The sequence below is a fragment of the Pholis gunnellus genome (assembly GCF_910591455.1).
Source record: "Pholis gunnellus genome assembly, chromosome: 15".
In the NCBI taxonomy this organism is placed as follows: domain Eukaryota; kingdom Metazoa; phylum Chordata; class Actinopteri; order Perciformes; family Pholidae; genus Pholis; species Pholis gunnellus.
Window position 1 is genome coordinate 4100413 of NC_136542.1, and position 17745 is coordinate 4118157.

Consider the following 17745-nt stretch of genomic DNA (forward strand, 5'->3'; position numbering starts at 1 on the left):
TAAGTCATTCAATCTGACGTACTTTTATTGAGAAGAAAATCAAGCATCAAATAATTCACAAGCACAAACGTACAGCAGACGTGTTTGTAAAAGAATGTACACATAATATTCTTCCATGCCAGCGATGGCTTTAATATTGCAATAGGAATATGTTCCTCTGATGTGAGGAACTTTTTACTGGCTAATTTCTATATGAACGCAAATATGCTGTGACATACAAAGCTGTGCAAATACAACTATAAATTCTATTTACAGAAAGATGAAGATCGTCTGTTCAGGCTTCAGCTCCGCTCTCAGTCGTTCTGCTTCCCGGCTGAACTCTGCAACAGACAGAAAGGACACGATGTCGTAACGTCACGAGCTCTTTGGAATTACTCCTTCATTCACATTAAAATGTACAAGGCCTGTTTTTACAGGACAAATAATAGATTGTGTGTGTGCATGTTTGATAAAAGGTGAAGGGACAGGAAACAACAAGGAGATCATGTGGAACAAACCTGAAGCTTCCACACCAAGAGCGCCACGAAGGCTCCATAGACGCTGCTCTTGATGATCAACACACCGTAGGAGAACTTGGCAGTCTGTGTGACCCGCAAATATTTCTCTGCAGAAAGTTCAAACATTTAGTGACACGATTCAAAGACCAGACGGGACGCTAAATAGCAGTGATGATGCGTTGAGGTGTTCAGAAACACAGAATGTTTACCTCTTGTCGGGACTCCTTCTCCGATAGCTGATAGAAGAAGAAGAAAAGCATTAGTCTGATGGTTGTTGATGTATTTCCAGTTGCAAAGAGAACATTTTGAGGTCATTTCTGAGTTTCAAATGAAACCTACCGTTTACCCCATAAATTGAGTCTGAATAAAATTCAGTATGCGTCCCATTGAAGAAGCTGACGGTGCAGGTGAACTCTTTGTCGGGTGTGAACAAGTCTCTAGTGACCCTCAGCCTGCTGGTGATTGTGTAATACTCGTCTTCCCGGAGGGCAGCGCTGTCTGTTTCCCCAGGGGTGTCCTCCTCGTCGATCTTCCACTTTACACCGACATGGTCTGGGTAGAATCCACTGGCCACACAAACAATGGTCGTTTTTTGAATTTTGACTTTTGACTTTTGACCTTTGGGACACTCGTTTGTAAGCACTTTGACTGTTGGTTCGGTGATATCAAGTCCTGGTTCTGCAAGGACAAAAGAACATGAATCACTAAATTAAAGCTGCACGGTCAAAGTCCTGCAGATCCAAAGAGAAACCTGAAACATTTTACATCTAATAACAACAACAACATGGCTGTTTTTGTACTCTTATTGAAAGCAATAAACAATTCTTTATTATCTTACCAAAAACTGTCAGTTTGGTTCCCTCTCCAAAATAAGGTGGAAAGCTGCTGGAGCACACCGCTGACTGGCGTGTAAAAAACTGACTACAACAGCTGATTAAACTTATTTTGGTTGTTTGTTTTTTTTACTTAATTTGTGTGGTTTTCTTTTACCAACCAGTACACATACAGTACAAAATCACCATTTATGTCACAGATATTAAAATGTTCCGTTTACTTCTTAACCAATGCAAGTAAAGCAGCACTGTTGTATGAGTGAGACAATGTTGGCTGTCGTGAATACTATTAGTGCAAACGTTTTAGTCACTAATGAATTAACGTAACAAAGTAGGTGTCTGGAGCTAATGTAACTTTTTTTGTTGTACAACTGAGAGATTTATCGTATAGATTTTGACATTTTCTTTTTTTGACAACAAACCAACACAGCAGTCACTGAATAGAATATGAAACATTATTTACTCAATAATTCAGCAGATTTAGGATCAATGACGCTCAGGAACAAACATTTATACATGTCATTTCTTATCATTTTCTTACCCAACACGGTCAGTCTGGTGCCACTGCCAAAGTAAGCAGGCTCGTAGTTGTTCACACTGATACGAGGCTATACAAGAAAAACTGCTCAGGCTTCCAGCGCTGCAGGCTGTCGACTCTTTGTGCTCTTTGTTTCAGGTTAACTCAACACTTTTAACTGAGCGCACAAAACTTAACAAGAAAGGCTTACACCAAATTAAATTATTAAACTGCTAATTTAAGGTCCATTTAAGAGCATACGATTAAACAGACATAACTGGTAGCAGTTTTAATTTGATATCATTCTCTCTGATATCTTTAGATGTAATATGTCGGTACATATCAAATCATTTGAACTGTCTTACCTAGAACGGTGAGTTTAGTTCCAGCTCCAAAGTAAGCCTCAGACTGTGAACTCACAGTGTTTCACAGAGATGATAAGAACTGGCTTTAGAGGAATAATCTGGGCGTAGAGCCAAATGTTTCATTGCTGCTCTACTTTTACTGGAGAACATAGACAACGCAGGTTTTTACTGGCACAAACTAACTTACTAAGATAACTTTCACACTTTAAACTTTGTACACTTTTGTTCAGTATTAAATATAATGTCTATTTAATACATTCTTAGTACTGACCATAATCTTAACAAACAAACAAGCTGATATTCTTCTTCTCTGAGACGTTTTTTTGTGCAGCTTTTCTTACCTACAACAGTGAGTTTAGTTCCAGCTCCAAAGTAAGCCTCGGTGTAGGAGCACAGAGACGTTCCACTGATACAAAACCTCTTCCAGCTGCCTCTGTGTCTGTGCCACTATTCCAACTTTGTCACTCTTTGACGACTTCAAGAATTGAATCTACTTTAGTTTGCCAAAGAGTCAAATGTTCCTCTACTAACCTTCACCTCTTAAACATCCACATGCATTTTGTGACTATTTTAGGATTATTTATACCAGTAACAGCAATAATCATGGTTTAATCATTGGTTGTTAGGAGTCAATCAAGCTTTGGAGTGAATTAACAGTATCCGAGACATATGAACAATATCATACCTGAGCAGTATTTAACTTGACGTTTTACTTACCGAGAACAGTTAGTTTAGTTCCCTGACCGAAATAGGCTTCGTACTGACACAGTGTTTAAGCTGAGGAGCAAAAAGCTCTTCACAGAAGGCCGGGTACATAAAGTTTGTTTAGGAACAACTCCAGTTACAAAGCTTGTTACATTTGTTCCGATGTCTTGCCATAGACTTTATCAACCACTGTATACAGAAAATATATTTCTTACCTAAAACTGTTAACTTTGTTCCTCCACCGAAGTGAGCTTCATAACCAGAGTCACAGTGAACCTGATCAGTGCTCAAAACGGCCCAACGTGCTGCTTCTACTCTGCGTCTTTGAATTTAGTTGCTTTCAAATGTTCTCTATTGTATTAAATGTATTTGTTTGTTACAATTTGAATACCAACATTTACTGCACTGCAGTCTGGTTTTTATAACTTTGATGGAACACAAAACTTTCCCCCCAGACACCAGACCTTCATACCAGTGAATAACTCAGAAGAAGGTTTGAAGTCTTACTTACCGAGAACAGTCAGTTTAGTTCCCTGGCCGAAATAGGCTTCGTTATTGGCACAGCGCTTAAGCTTAACATCAAAAACCACTGAGCTGAACTTGAACTAAAAAGTACATTAACTTTCGTAATGCACCAACCCAATGACACATCGTATTACATTAGTTCCATCTGAACCATCCTTGACTTACCCAGAACAGTCAGTTTGGTTCCTTTTCCAAAGTAAGCCTCGTTTGCATTGTCACAGTGCAGAAATACTGAGCATGAAACTCCTGAGTCTTAATTATCTTTGGAAGGTTTTTACCAATACTTCTGTTTATACTAAGACTCTACAGCAATGTGACATTTAACAAAACTCAATAATAAAGTGAAATATTTACCCAGAACAGTCAGTTTGGTTCCTTGGCCAAAGTAAGCAGGTTCATTGTAGGTCACAGTGTTTTCACTTCAGCTCAATATTTCAGCTTTTAACAACAACAGCTTTTTGTCTTCACTTTTATCCCAACATTTCCACTATTGTAAGTTTGTACCAGTGAACTGCAGCAGTGAGAGATGCTACTTACCCAAAACAGTGAGTTTTGTTCCATTTCCAAAGTAAGCTTCAGATCCAGTGTCACACTGAATGTCTCCTCTACCAAAAAGGCTCAAAACTTCCCATAACCCTCATGTTGAAGCACAGTGTAATAATCCAGAGGATGAAGAAGGTTTCAACATGCAGGATGAGCTTCATAATGTCCAAATATGTTGCTTTTGTCAGGATGAATATAAGAAGCATCCCAGTGCTCCACATATGATTTAAAAACTTGTTTTTTAAAAACTCATTTTCAGCCAATTTGTCCATAAATGTTGACTTTCCAGTTCCAGTTCATCCTGACATCTCACACACCTTCAGATTATTGATTTTTCTGCTCTTCCAAGTGTCCCAGGTAGCATGTAGCAGTCTACACAATGGGCGTCAATGGGAGGAGGTTTTTGTACAGCGGCTCTATAGGGTTGTATCACCGTGGCCCCCTGTCCCCACGGTGGAAAAGCATCACACAAAAACCTGAAGTCTCTGTCGTTCTCTCCCCTCTCCTTCCCCCACCCAGCGTCTCCATATCTCAGCCGCCATCTCTCTCTGTGTGTGAGAGAGCAGCTGTTCAGGTCGGGCTGACTGACGGCTGAGCGGCCTCCAACCTGACTGCTGCTATTTCTGGGACAGCTAAGAAAAGAAGCGAGAAGGAAAAGGGAAACTGATGTTTGTTTGTTTGAAGATGTTCAGAGGGAGTGACATCTCTGCTGGTCACACCTCTCTATCCACCCAGTAACCAGTGAACTGAGGACACACACCTTTACTGAGTAACATTCGCCGGTTAACATTGTGTGATGTGGAAAGTGTCATTTTGTCATGATGAACCTACAGATAATTATTACTTGACTCTAAGGACAATCTTTGCAGATAACATTTAGCTTACATGCTATGACATGTAGCATGGGTCTGCTCACTTTGTTGTATCACTCCCTAAAAAAGAAGAGAGAAAAATGTTACATATGGCTGACCTTTAATTAATAGTATCATTAAACTAGATGAATATCGATAATAGTTTATGTCCCTTTTAATCCTACTTAACATGGATGTTTTTTAGTGTCTAAGAATGCAGCATAATATTCTCTTTAGTCCATGTTTCTATTTAACATAGTTATCCCTCATTGTATTTGCTTTGTGTGTGTTGAATGTGAGAGCCTCTGTGTTGCATGTCTTGTTACTACTTGACACTATAAGAGTCTCCTGAATGATGATACTATTTACATTAATATTCTCTCTTCTTTCATTGTTTGCACGCTTTCTAAAGGGTCAATATTGTATAACTTTGTAAATATTCTGTTTTTAGGTTTACTTTGTAACATCTGCTTTGGGACTACAGATTAAAAATAGCCTCTTGGCTTTAACTCTGGCGCATTTACAGCAATGTTTGTATTAATGTGCACTGTCCCTTATCAAATAAACCAATAAATAAAAAATAATGAAAGCAACCATGCTAAAAGACATCACGAGCAGCTCACTTTAACAACACCGGCCTCCCCTTCTACAGTCTGCGTTGACCTCACTTTTAACTAAGTGCAGTCCCACACGGACCCTGTAGAGGTCAGTGCGTGATAACCTCTTCAACTTGATAAGCTGCACACAGATTTGAATAACATGAGAGTGAGCACAGAGTGACACAGATGAGACACTGTAGAGGACAATAATGTTGTACGGGATGTATAAGCCTTAAAATGTGAACACCTGCTTATTTATCTGAGCCGATCAGCTTTGTGGTGTTGCAGGAACGTCACTGATCTGTGGAGAGGCAGTTCCTGTCTGCCTTTCATCAACTAGTGGAGTTTGTCATGCTGTTTTCATTTCTAGCTGATGTTCCCCATCCTTATTTTCTTGTCACATTAATGTAAGTCACCTGTCATGCTGCTACAGATATTATTAGCCCTCCTCGTTCATCCCTCCTCCCTGTCATCTGTTCCCGGTTTCTTCTTGAGGTTTTTGTGTAGCTGCTGAGGCTTTCTGAACCATTGTGCTACTGGAGGCACAGTAAAACACAGCTGAGTCTCCGGCCTCAACAGGGTGGATCTGCAGAGAGGAGCTCAGCACCGCAGGCCGGGACATGGTGTACTTGGTGTTGTTGAAAGGAGCTTCAATGCTCGCCGTGTCTTTACCATGAGAATATGTCACCAGCTGTATTCTCCCACTGCTGCGTTGTCTGTACCAGTACATGTAGTAATTATCCGTGGCATCTTGCTCACACTGCAAAGTCACAGCCGGGTCTCCTTCACGGCTGAATAAAGATGGAGGCTGCTGAATTTTTACACAGAAGGAGAAATCTGGAAAACAAGAAAAAAAGTAAACACACCATAACTAAAAAAAAAACATCTTTCATTTAACTTAATTTAAATGTTCTTACTGGTGAAGATTAGAACTGCAACCCAGAAGACGGTCATTGTCGCAGTGATTTTATATTGTTCAGAGTCTATTGTCTTCTATCAGGCTGACCAGCTGCAGGTGTAACTCGCTGTACTGCTACAATCAAAACTTCTGAAATATGCTCTGATCCTTTTACCAGGAACGTATTCATGTGTTTCACAGGTTTGTACAGAGCCTCCGTCTTCTAGTGGACACTGAGCAGCAACTGCAGGTTCAGAGTTCCTCTAACAGCAGTTCTCAGAGAGTTTATAGCAAGTGTTGCTTTAACAACAGACCTGACTGTTTCCCGTAAAACAGTCCGATTGCTGCAACAAATGGAGAAAAGCTTCTAAGATTGTTGCTCTGTTGTTTACCAGCAAGCTAAGCTGGCTGAAAGGGAATTTGTTCTGCTCGTATCATTACTGCAAATTTCAGCATTTTTTTTCCTCTCGTATTTTCACATATATAATACGCATAAAAGAGAAACAAACTGGTGTCATAGTTTTTACATACAATAATGATGAGTCATGCATTAGTTAGGCATCCAATGTCAAGCACTCAATGATTGCACCCGACTGCACTTTAATATGTCACTGTCATTGTTTGTATTGTTCTTGGTTCCTTTTGTGTTCAGTTCAATTTGTTTAATAAGATGTTGGAAATTAATTCCCTTTTTAATTTTTTAATTCAACAAGCAATTTGTTGCCTTTTAGCAGTTTAAAGAAGGCAGAACTGAGAACACTTTAAGATCTGTTTATTTATCGCAAACAATATTGTTATCACGATATTCAACAACGTTGTTGAATATTTTGCTCATATCATGCAGCCCTTATATGCATATACATAAAGTATCCTACTGGATCAATTACTATTTTTTCTTTATTGTTCCACTAATTTATTAGAAAAACCAAACAAGCCACAGCTCCTTCCTGCCTGTGAGCCATCTGTGACACCCACCCAGACGGATATGTGTATGACGGCCTGGTCCGTGTGCATCACTGTGACTGGCAGCACAGTAGTAGGTGCTGCTGTCATTCAGGAGCAGCTCGGTGATTTGGAGAGAGAAGCTGTTCTTGGAAGCTTCGATAGACGACTGGAAGTGCCCCACGGTTCGCTCGTGCTCTTTGGTGAGGAACTCCAGTGGACCTCCGTAGTGGGTTTGTCGGTACCACAACATGGTTTGGCTGCTCATGCTCAACCCTGGACCCATGTTGCACATGAAGTTCACTGTGAGTCCCGGGTGGGACGTCTGTTCTCCAGACTGAAGAACTACAACCGTGAGACCTGCAGCACACGAAAGATGATGTTTGACTGTCTGTGCTTCACCTCGATGTACAGAACTGTGAACTGTGTGTTAGTGAGCCCATCCATCATGACTTAACACACAAAACCCACCTGAGTGTAAAAGAAGCGACAGATAAAGGACTGTGGTAAACATGTCAGCGATGAGCCTCCTCCCAGCTAAATGAGTCACACATCACTCTGTTCAGCACAAATATACCACGAGGTCATGTGATCACATGACACAATTGGGACCGACTGTTATTCCCAATCACTGATTATGAAATGAGACTTTGGAGTCTCGTGTCTTTAGACTCAGGTTGACAGTACTTTGATGTGTCAGCATCTGAAACAGTATTTAGAACATCATCATCAATGTAAATTCTACCTTAAAAACTGAGACATTCTTTTGATAGTATTTATGTTGGGGTGATGCTTCTCTGCTACTCAGTGCTAAGAGAAACTGGAATGTATAAATGCTTTTTAAATCATGAATTTATAACAAATAGAACAAAAGTATAATCTCTTGTGTTGTCTTTTAGTTTGATAAACAGTTTTTTTTTAATCATGTAATAGAATGTTTGAACATGATTTTATTTGTGCTGAAACAGTCAATACTCTTTATTGATCAACAGAAAACAACTATAACAACTATTTTGATTAATATTCACACATTTTCAGTACTGTATTATAGTTAAATAGCTTCATGTTTTGGACTGTCGGTAAGAAATTGACAATTAATTAAGATTACAGATTATTTGATAATGAAAATATTTTTTTATTTATTGTGCATATTTCAATTCGCACCGTGGGGATATTACATTTTTTTATATGTTCCTACTTTGTACAGCAACTCCTTTATGACAGTTTCCCTTTGGATGAATGAAGTTCTATCTTACGTTAATAGTTAGTTGCAGCTCCATCCGTAACTGTTATATAGTCAAATAGTTTGTAGCTAAAACAATTAATCAAAAGGAGCATTTTTGATAATTAGTCAAGAAACATTTTTTTTTTTGTTCCAGCTTCTTCAACATGAGGATTGACTATGTCATCTTCTTGTAAATTGTACATTGATTGAAAATGTGAACAATTATTTCTTAACTTTGGTTTAACGTGCATCTTTCCGGTGTATGGGATGAATGAGGTTCCATGAACACACCTGTGGAGTGGTGGGCCTTGGTGGAACGTGATTGGTCAATCCTGATGAGGCCGTCTTCTTAAACTGACTTTGCCCCGCCCACTCTGTTCCGCCACGCGGGCCGTCCACTTCTTACCGGACTAATGAAGGAATCATTTAGTGTATTAAACCTCCAAAGAGACCGCCATAGACATTTACTTCAGTGTGTGTGAGTCGGTTCTCCTGTCTCTTCTCCACTAACAGACGTTACTCCTCTCAAAGATGACGGAAGTCACTGACATGTGAGTTGATGTTTCTACTTTGTTTGTTTTGTAGTATTGGCCTAACTAACACGTGGCAAAGCTAACTTCGACCTATGTGCAACATGTTTATTGGAATTGACAATGATTGTGGATTTGCTGAACATCATTTGTATTGTGGTGATGGTTTGGTGACATTATGAAAGCTCCTGTGTGAGTATCGAAGTGTTTGGGGCTGAATTTGTTGTTAAAACTGTTTTAAGAAGTCAGGTGTTTATTCAACTTCATGGCTGTTTCTAAGGCAGTTGTTTTGGGTTAGTTACTCTGGTGACAAAATAGTTGTTTGTGTCCATTTTAATAATAAATAAATAGCACTGCAATACGAAAATATTAGATATGTAAATAGTAGTCAAGCCTTTCATTGAACTCAAGTCTCAGTTGGCTGTATACGTAAACCCTTCTGTGCATAGATGAACATTGTATCCACGCAGTACTTATTACATGATTACATTTTTGCAATGCAGGTGTATTACAAATGACCCGTATAGGCCTACACAGTGCATAGTCTGTTGTCTTACTCATGCCTGTTTACATATATGTTAAAGTTTGCTTATTTGCTTAGTTCTGTCTGTTTTGTATACTTGTGCAAATGTGCTCTCCTCGTGCATAACGAGAGCTACTGAGTCAACCTTCAGTCTCAGGATCATGAGAACATCAGAGAAGGAACCAGAGCAGGGTTTTTAGTGAGGGGCTGACATTAAACCACATCACTGTGTACTGGCAGCGCAGAAATACACAGCCGAGTCTGATAGAGTCACACTGGGAATAGTCAGAGCTCCTGTTTGGATGTCTTGTCTTGTCATCTTGAACCGATCTTCAAACTGCTTCTCATAGTTGGGTTCACTGCCAATATAGCTGTATCCAATTAAATGAATCAGACCGCTCTGTGTTTGCTGGTACCAGAGCATTGATTGCATGCCGTTATCATTATGTTTGCATTTAATTTCTACGCCGGCTGCGTCGTTGACTATTCTGGGACGAGATGGCTCAAACGTCACACTCTCTGCATGATCTGTGGGGAAAAAAACACAGATTTAAAAAGCACAGTGACAAAAACATTCATATAGTTGCCGTATTTTGTTTGTACATGTACATTACATGGAAGCAAGATGAGCAGAAATCCGATCACAGTTGGAGACATCCTCCCGTCCTCGTGAGAGTCTGTAAAGAGACACACTGCCTCATGTGAAGAGGGTTTTTAGTGAGGGAGTGGCATCAAACCACATCACTGTGTACTAGCAGCGCAGAAATAAACAGCCGAGGTTGACAGGTTTGCTTTGCGTACAGTCAGAGCTCCTTTCACTGAGTCTTCTTCTCTTGTCAGCTTGAATTGTTTTTCAAACTGACCCTCATAGTTTTGGGCGCTGTTCGCGTATCCATACCCAATGAGGGTCATGGACATAGTGTCCTGTCTTTGCTGGTACCAGAGCATCACTACAAGGTTAGTATCATCATGGCTGCACTTAATCTGGACCTCGGTGCTCTCCTCCACTATCTGGGGAGGAGATTGTTCAAATGTAACAGCGCTCACCTGACCTGTGGAGGAAAGCAGATTTTTGGACGGAACTGTAATTGAAGCAACAGACAAAAAGACCATACAGTGTTTATACTATTTATGCAACATGATTTTAGCATTTTAAACAAGTAGTTCCCTGTCAGATTCTTGATAAAATCTTAGAGCTTACATGAAAACCAGATGAAGAGAAAACCCAACGTGTGCACAGGTGACAACATCGTCAGACACTACTGTGTGTGTGTGTGAAGCATTTCTCTGAGAATAAAGTAAGGCTCAGAGTAATGAGGGAAGGCGTTGCGTCTGTTAGTGCATCACTATGTTCTCCAACAGCTTCATGCCAGGTGCTGTACCTCCACCTGTTGGTGGAATCTATTCAGGACAGTCATTTGCACAACTGCAGGTGGTCTCTTTTCATAAAAACACAAAGGTTGTTTTTTGAAACACATGATCAATAACGCATTTTTATTATCTTTTTCAAAGCAGGTTATTTATATCCTTTCTTTCACCTTCCTCGTATCCGTGATATAACTTAACATCTATAGTTAAAGTCACTGATATGATCTCCTCCACAGTGTGGTTGACTTCCTTCATATGATGTTCTTTTTAATGTGAGTCAGGTGTCAGAACAGCACTGTGTAGACCTGCAGCTCTCAGATAAACGGCCCCGTCTGTCTTCTGGACGCTGGTTACCGTCAGAGACTTTCCACTTCACTGCGCGAAAACCAGATCTGAATCCCTCTTCATAGTTTGCAATGCCAGCTATATACTATCCACACCATAAACTGAAAACCTCCTCCACTCAGCTGTCGGTACCAGGACAGATATTCACAATCAGTGTCATTGTGGAAGACTGGAGATGTAGCGGGTCCACTGAGTGATCATCAGAGACTGAGAAACGCCTGAAACACGCACGGAAACAAGAGAAAAGCTGTTACCAGCATGATAATCTGCTAAGTCACTTCAATAATTGTTATATCTTTACCGACGAGACTCATTAGCATTAAAGAGCCGCTGTGTTTGTGATCTTTACGTCAGTGTTCAGTCGATCTTCTGTTCGATTCATACGTCCTTAGTTGTCTCCCACATTACTTTTATGCTTTGGTCCTCTCAGAGATGGAAACCAACGACAGCTGAAATACGCCGCTGTCTTTATGGAGCTTGGGTTGGATGCAGCTGCATGTCTGATACTCTGGTTCACCAGCTTTTTGTGCAGGAGCCAGAGGAGTTGCACCACTGTGCTGACGCGCTGCACAGAAGTACTCCGCACTGTCTGCCGGGTTCACGTTGGAGACAACGAGCTGAGCTCGGCCCTTTGAGTGGCCCGTTATGTTGAAGCGGGCTTCAAAGTTCTTCTCGAGGTTTGGGTTTTCATAGTGAAGCACTCCGATGAGCTCCATGTCTGCTGACCGGTGCCGGTACCAGAGCATGTAGGGGTAGTTGTTGTCGCCATGATAACAGCCAAGACGGGCTTCTTCTTGTTCAGGTTTCATCAACAGATTTACTGGTGATTGTTGGATTAAAAGTGATGATATCACAATGTCTAGAGTACAAAAAAGTAAAGGTGAACAGGAAGGTTTTGTTGGTGTCGTGAGGAATTACAAACTTCTTATGACTCTTACCTGAGAGCAAAGACAGAGAAAACCCCCAAAAGACGAGCATTTTGAACATCCTCATGGAGACGTAATGTTCTCTGTGGTGACTCAAATCTTAGCTGTGACTTAAGCAGAGGCATCAATGAAAATACATTAGTGTAAAATCTGCCTTTTATTGTACGTTTGTAATGAGGAAGGAGGAGCTTACAGCCACCTTCATGTCGGTGTGTTTTCACTGTTCATTCGTACAGAGATGACCTGAGGGAGTACGTTAAACATGAAGTTCAAACACTCTTACGACGGTGAAAAATCTATTCTTGTGACTTTTTTTGTAGAATAGAGAGCGCTGATCAGCAGAAGATGACGTTTATCAACGACTGGGATATTTCTCTTTAACTTGTACTTCTTACTGCACATAGTAAAGGGAACCCTAATATATTCTAATGAGTTGACATTCATCACAGGCATTTTTCAGCAGTTTGAGACAGTGTCACATGGTTTCCTGTTGGTGTGATGATATCTGCTGGATCATTATGAGGTTTTTGTATGAGAGCATCACTGTCTTCATTACTGTGCCTACTGGCTGCTCCAAAATATTCTCCGCTGTCTTCAGGGTGACTCAGGTTCAGGAGGTGAAGATGAGCAGTTTTCTCTCCATCTCCACTCACGTTAAAGCGGCTTTTAAACAGCGGCTCAACCGTACGACTTTTATAATAAATGTAGGCAATCAGCTTCAGGGAAGTGTCTCCTGCTGAGCGCTGGTACCAGAGAATAGTGTTGTAGCTTGGGATTTCATGTGTGAGGCTCAGGGTGACCTCATTATTTGGCTTCCAAAACAGTTCAGTTGGAGTCTGAAACACTTTTTTTTCTTCACTGAGGTGAACTCCTGTAAAGAGATCACAACAGTATTGAATCATTGTGCACTGGCCATTGTTTACACAGTGGAAAAAAAACATGAAAGCATATGAGACCGTTGAAATATTTAACCTGGATATGTTTGGAGAGTTAATTCCAAATTAAGTAGAAAAGGTGTCTTCATGAATGTACAATACCTTTAATCCAGAACACGGTGATGACGGTAACAAAAAGATGAGACGCCATCATGTTGAATGTGAAGAACCAACGGGCATCTCTGCAGAGCTTTGTGGAGCAGAAGGAGGGACAGGAAGTGATGTAGAGGAAGTCAGAGCATAGAGCAACACTTCATTCAGTCTGTCTGTGTTTTAGGAGGAGAAATCTTCCTCTCTGGCGTTCCCTGAACAACAGGAAGAGGAACATGTGGAAGTAACTCTCAACATATTGACACATGTGACATATTGATACCTGTTGATACATGTCACATGTATCAACATGTCACATGTATCAACAGGTATCAATATGTGACATGTTGATACATGTCACATATTGACACATGTGACATGTTGATACATGTCACATATTGACACATGTGACATGTTGATACATGTCACATATTGATACATGTTGATACATGTGACATGTTGATACATGTCACATATTGACACACAGGACTGCCCAGAAAAGTTGCCTGCTGACTTGAGGGTGCTTCAGTTCAAGAATAGGAAGGGAAGCATTTAGTCAACTAATCGATAAAAATCGATCGACAGAGAAAAAGATTGCAGACTGATTTGATAGTCCATTAATTGTTAAAGTAGAAGTTTCATATCAAACTAATACGTATACACTCCTCCTTAAACAAGATGTTATGCTTTTAACAGATTATGTTTACATTTTTACTGTAATACATTGCCTTGTTAAATTACATTAAACCAGTAAAAGAGAAACACAGTTATATTAGCTATTAATGACGTGATTGCATCAAACCAAAGTACAACCACATAAGCAGGTGTCTGGGAGCAGTTTATTCCATGTCTCATTATAAACCACTGATGAGAAAAGACGGTGCAGAGTTTTTGTTAAGTTCAGACGGGGTTTTTGTCAGCGTGCTTCACTTGCTGCACAGTAGTAAACTGCACTGTGCTCTTGTTTTACAAGTTTGACTATTAGAGAGCCATTCTTTGCTGTAGTTCCTCCCAAATCTCCAGAGAAATTAAAATCTTCTTTATATGGCTTTTCCATTGTCACCGCGTTGTAGTTCAAATATCCAATGAGTTTCATAGCGGTGTCTCCAGGTGACCGCTGGTACCAGAGCATCAGCCTGTAGTCAGTTTTGTCATGGCTGCAGAAGATCTGCACCTTGTCTCCAGGTTTAGTGATGAGATCAGAGGGAGTCTGACGGACATCTAGACCCAGACCTAGACCTGGGAAGAGAAAGAGATGTTATTTACACTAGGATGGATAGAAAGTTAAAGTTAAAACGTTTCCATATTTGAAATAATTAGTTATTACCTGACAGACAGCAGAGAACTAGAAGGCAGATCATTTTATCTTCATTCATATCGAGGATATCAAGTCTATAGATTACATCTAGAACATGTGACTTTGTGTAAGTCAGTTTCTGATCACACTGATAGTTACCGTTTGTGATGAGAATCAACTGATGGCTCTTCTGAGAGGACTGAGGTTTAAAGAGGAGAAGGACGTGACGGATAAACTCATGTGTTTAACAGATGATGTTACTTAACCAGCACTGTGTATTGATACGAATGTTTGTGCGACTCCTGGTGGCAGAAAAGAGAAGCTGTTGTCTTGTGTAAAGGCTGGAGGATGGCCTCTGATGTTAGTGGTTTCTCAGTAAGTTGATTTTATATAATTCTTTCCTGGTTTTTAAATATATAACACACCTAATAAACTGAAGCAATAAGGTGGAAACATATTGACAGTAGTTATTGTTGATTTGATGGCATCAAACCAAAGTACAACCACAAAAGCAGGTGTTTGGGAGCTTGTCTCATTCAAAACCATTGATGAAGAGTTGTGCAGAGTTTTTGTTAAGTTCAGACGGGGTTTTTGTCAGCGTGCTTCTCTTGCTGCACAGTAGTAAACTGCACTGTGCTCTTGTTTTACAAGTTTGACTATTAGAGAGCCATTCTTTGCTGTAGTTCCTCCCAAATCTCCAGAGATATTAAAATCATCTGTATATGGCTTTTCCAGTGTGACCGCTTTGTAATACAAATATCCAATGAGTTTCATAGCGGTGTCTCCAGGCGACCGCTGGTACCAGAGCATCACATAGTAGTCAGTTTTATCATGGCTGCAGAAGATCTGCACCTTGTCCCCAGGTTTAGTGATGAGATCAGAGGCAGACTGACGGACGTCTAGACCCAGACAACCACCTGGACAAAGAATGAAAAGAAAGAAGTCATTCATTGAAATGAAACCATTTCCACAGTCAGAGGAGCTAGGCCTAGTTGTTATTGAACTAGTTATTACCTGCTACGCAGCAGAACAAGAGAAACCACATCATTTTAACCTCCTCAGTATAAAGCAGTTACTCAAAGGTCCTGAGCTGATATGTCAATCTGTGTGTCACACAGTTTTAGGGATTGAAGTTGTCGGGATCGGGCATCAGACCACACTGACTCTCACCATCAGTATCAATCAACTGACGCCTCTGCGGAATTGATGGAGGTTTGAAAAAGAAAGTGTTTAAATAGCGCTCTTCCTGTATGCTGGCTGGCAAACCTAATAGTATCAAATCAGGAGCAGCTGGCTGGGAGGGGCCTGATTACGTTTTCAGTGCCATAAATGTCGATAAAGGAAGTTAAGGAAGTGGTTTTTGTATGAAGGAGAAAGAAAGAACAGTCACTGTGCTAAGCTGGCTGCACAGTAATACACTGCACTGTGCTCAAATCCAGATGGTTGGACTATTAGAGAGCCATTCTTTGCTGTAGTTCCTCCCAAATCTCCAGAGATATTAAAACGTTCTTTATATGGCTCTTCCATTGTGACTTCTTTAAAGTACAAATATCCAATGAGTTTCATAGCGGTGTCTCCAGGTGACCGCTGGTACCAAAGCATCAGCCTGTAGTCAGTTCTGTCATGGCTGCAGAAGATCTGCACCTTGTCTCCAGGTTTAGTGATGAGATCAGAGGGAGTCTGACGGACGTCTAGACCCAGACAACCACCTGGGAAGAGAAAGAGATGTTATGTACATTAGGATAGATAGAAAGTTAAAGTTAAAACATTCAAAATAATAAATACTCTTCCAAGTTATTACCTGACAGGCAGCAGAAAACTAGAAAGCAGATCATTTTGTCTTCATCAATATAGAGGATATGTAGCTTTTGTTTTTAGATCACATACAAAATGTGTGACGAGATTGTGGAAGTCAGTTTCTGATCACACTGATTGTTGTTTGTGATGAGAATCTACTGATGGCTCTTCTGAGAGGACTGAGGTTTAAAGAGGAGAAGGAAGTGATGAAGAAACACCATCACTGACTGCACTAGTTGGCAAAGATGAGAACTTCAAAGTAAAAGCATCTTACTGGGAGGAGTTTAAAGAATCATCTTTATATTTCTGTGACTTGTGGAGCTGCATTAAGTCTACACGCTGCAACGCAAAATAGATTTATTGATGGGCTGCAAAACAAACAATGTGACGGATACACTCATGTGTTTAACAGATGATGTTACTTAACCAGCACTGTGTATTGATACCAATGTGTGTGCGACTCCTGGTGGCAGAAAAGAGAAGCTGTTGTCTTGTGTAAAGGCTGGAGGATGGCCTCTGATGTTAGTGGTTTCTCAGTAAGTTGATTTTATATCATTCTTTCCTGGTTTTTAAATATATAACACACCTAATAAACTGAAGCAATAAGGTGGAAACATATTGACAGTAGTTATTGTTGATGTGATGGCATCAAACCAAAGTACAACCACAAAAGCAGGTGTTTGGGAGCTTCTCTGATAAAGTTGTGCAGAGTTTTTGTTAAGTTCAGAGGGTTTTCTTGTCAGTGTGCTTTGCTAGCTGCACAGTAGTAAACTGCACCCTGCTGAAGTCCAATGACTTGGATGGTTAGAAAGCCTTTCTTTTCCGTATTCCCCCCCAAATCTCCAGATATCTTGAAATGCTCGTCTTTATATGGCTCCTCCATTTGAACAGCTTGGAAATTCAAATATCCAATGAGTTTCATAGCGGTGTCTCCGGGTGACCGCTGGTACCAGAGCATCACCCTGTAGTCAGTTTTGTCATGGCGGCAGAAGATCTGCACCTTGTCCCCAGGTTTAGTGATGAGATCAGAGGGAGACTGACGGACATCTAGACCCAGACAACCACCTGGACAAAGACAGGAAATAGTGCATCGTGATAGGTTATGCATTTTAAATAGATAAAGCCTTTGTCACCTTCATAAGAGCCAATTGTATTTGAACTAGTTTTTACCTGTTAGGCAACACAAAAAAAGAAAACCGATCATTTTGACTTCCTCAATTTAAAGCAGTTACTAAAAAGCCTTTACATAGATTATCCAAAGTATTTATCTTAGAGTTTTTAGAAGTTTAATTTGCTGACGTTCAGATGAACCTGACTTGTTACTGTGAGCGACATCTAACTGATTCCTCTACTGAGGTCTGGAAAGGGAAGTGAAGATGAAACCGCATCACTGGCAGAGACGATGGCATCAAACTGAGAGCAGCTGGGAGGGGT

The 17745-nt window shown here is 40.4% G+C and overlaps 1 long non-coding RNA gene across 11 annotated transcripts; it reads right to left on the reverse strand.

Annotated features, from left to right (window-relative positions):
* On the reverse strand, positions 1-17113 carry LOC306706808. 11 transcript variants are annotated; one of them, XR_013767398.1, is made up of 6 exons: positions 17074-17113; positions 3980-4045; positions 837-1175; positions 707-733; positions 498-604; positions 1-320 (listed from the first exon to the last, which is right to left on the reverse strand). It is a non-coding gene; the product is annotated as an uncharacterized lncRNA (long non-coding RNA). The 11 variants fall into 11 exon arrangements; XR_013767399.1 differs by lacking the exon at positions 17074-17113 and having other exon boundaries at positions 3980-4607; XR_013767400.1 differs by lacking the exons at positions 3980-4045; positions 17074-17113 and adding an exon at positions 3797-3847.
* Positions 17114-17745: the final 632 nt, after the last annotated feature.